The following is a 2,426-nucleotide window of genomic DNA, read 5'->3' on the forward strand; positions in this document are numbered from 1 at the left end:
AAGACAGAGACAGAGGGTGGAAAGGGAGCTGAAACCTTTGTGGGGAGATAATGCTCTCAAGGACACAAAATGCGTGTGGGTGATGAAGTCAGCTGGGAAGAGAAGGGGAATGAAAAGATTAAGGGACTCAGGAAGGGCGCCTGGTTGGCTCAGTCGGTTAAGCATCAGACTTCAGCCTCAGGTCATGATCTCATGGTCCGTGAGTTGGAGCCCCACATTGGGCTCTGTGCTGACGCCTCAGAGCCTGGAGCCGCCTGCTTTGGATTCTGTGTCTCCCTCTCTCTACCTCTCTCCCTCCCTCCCTCTCTCTCTCTCTCCTCCTCAAAAATAAACACTAAAAAATTGTTTTAAAGGGACTCAGGAAAAGGGGTAATGTTGGGGTGTGTATGGGGTACACAGGGAGCGGACAGCACCCAAGAACTTAGGGCGAAGATGGGCCATGGGGGATATGGGCACTGGGCTGCAGTCATTGGCTTCTGCCCTGGATGAAATTCAATACAGGTCAACAGGGATGGACGATGTGCAGGTGATGATAGGACAGAGGTCCCTGGAATAGTGCAGGGTATAGACACGAGAAATGGAATTAAAAATGGGTGCACAATAGAGCTGGGGAAGGAAGTCTTGAAGGTTCAGGTGGAAGTGGGTGGGAGCACGCACAGGCCCAGGGGTTGGAGGGACAGGCTAAAGTACTGGGATGGAGAAGGACTTGTAAGGGGGGGGGAGGGGTAGAGGACAAGAGGCTATAGTGGTAGAAAGATGGGCAGTATGGAAATTGTGGGCATGGAGGTCACAGGGGCAGGTGGGAAATTACATGCATTCGCTGCATTCCTTTACAACCTCATTGACAAGGGACTCCGTTTCTCATGGACCTGTTGGTATAGGGACCTATGCAAAATTTCCCTGTAAAACCGTTAACGCACAGTAGGACCACAGGTAGGATGCTGTGTGAACACTCCACCATGTCAGTCTCATCACTGAAATCCAGTTCTTAGAGGGAATGACCACGAGAGACTGTTGGGACTGCCTGTTTCCTGCTACTGAGCACTCAGCGTTGGAAACGGTTGCCATACTCGGTCCCTTCCTAATACTCATGTCTGCTACAACTTTTCTGACTCAAGACAACGTGATCAAAGACTCTTTCCGTATTGTATTTCTAAACTGACATATATGCTTTACATATGAAATGAATCTAACAAAGGAGAATGGAAAAATATTAAGCACTTTGTTCCTTGCATGAAATCATCCCATGTGTAATCACTGGGATCACACAGAGTTAAGAAGAGCTCCACACGCAGGTGATATACCCTTGGTTATCTTGCATCACATGGTAAAAGAGACTTTGCAGATGTAATTATGGTTCATAATCATCCAGCTTTATTTTATTTCCTTTAGTCAGGTCTTTATTCAAAATTAATTGTCCACAATGATTTGACGTTTAAGGAATAAACAAATAGATGGAATGCTTCACGAATGTGCATGCCAGTCTGTGCATGGGGTCCGTGCTAATCTTTTCTGAGTCACCCCCATTTTAGTATATGTGTTGCCAAAGCAAGCACTATAATCACTGGACTTTATTTTTTTTTAACGTTTATTTATTTTTGAGACAGAGAGAGACAGAGCATGAATGGGGGAGGGTCAGAGAGAGAGATGGAGACACAGAATCTAAAACAGGCTCCAGGCTCTGTGCTGACAGCGGGGCTTGAACTCATGGACCGCGAGATCACGACCTGAGCCGAAGTCGGACGCTCAATTGACTGAGCCACCCAGGCGCCCCCATCACTGGACTTTAAATGAGGTGGACTACCCTGGATCATCTATGTGGATCCAAAAAATCATATGGACCTTAAAGAACAAAAGCAGTCAAGAGATAGAGACAGGGAAAGAGAGGGAGAACAGGGAGGGAGGCAGCATGCTGACTCTGGCTTTCAAGGTGGAGGGGCTACATGTAAATCATTTTTATTATTTTTTTTACTTATTTTCATATTAGTTCTTTTTAATTTTAGAGAGAGAAAGGGGACACACACACACACACACACACACAGAGAGAGAGAGAGAGAGAGAGAGAGAGAGAGAGAGAGAGAGAATGAATCCTAAGCAGGGTCCACACTCAACGTGGAGCCCAACACAGGGCTTGATCCCAGGACGTTCAACTGGCTAAGCAACACAGGCACCCTGGAAATCATTTTTAAAAATGATTTCTGGGGGCGCCTGGGTGGCGCAGTCGGTTAAGCGTCCGACTTCAGCCAGGTCACGATCTCGCGGTCCGTGAGTTCGAGCCCCGCATCGGGCTCTGGGCTGATGGCTCAGAACCTGGAGCCTGTTTCCAATTCTGTGTCTCCCTCTCTCTCTGCCCCTCCCCCGTTCATGCTCTGTCTCTCTCTGTCCTAAAAATAAATAAACGTTGAAAAAAAAAATTAAAAAAAAAA

General features: G+C 47.1%; 1 non-coding gene across 1 annotated transcript; it reads right to left on the bottom strand.

The window, feature by feature from the left end:
• Positions 1–1,448: 1,448 nt before the first annotated feature.
• LOC124512005 (U6 spliceosomal RNA) lies at positions 1,449–1,556 on the bottom strand. The gene has a single exon (XR_006962039.1). It is a non-coding gene; the product is annotated as a U6 spliceosomal RNA (small nuclear RNA).
• Between the last annotated feature and the right edge of the window lie 870 nt (positions 1,557–2,426).

Source organism: Lynx rufus, unplaced genomic scaffold (assembly GCF_022079265.1).
Source record: "Lynx rufus isolate CCGP_SWC_20201006 ecotype Redwood Valley unplaced genomic scaffold, mLynRuf1.p SCAF_16, whole genome shotgun sequence".
Classification (NCBI taxonomy): domain Eukaryota; kingdom Metazoa; phylum Chordata; class Mammalia; order Carnivora; family Felidae; genus Lynx; species Lynx rufus.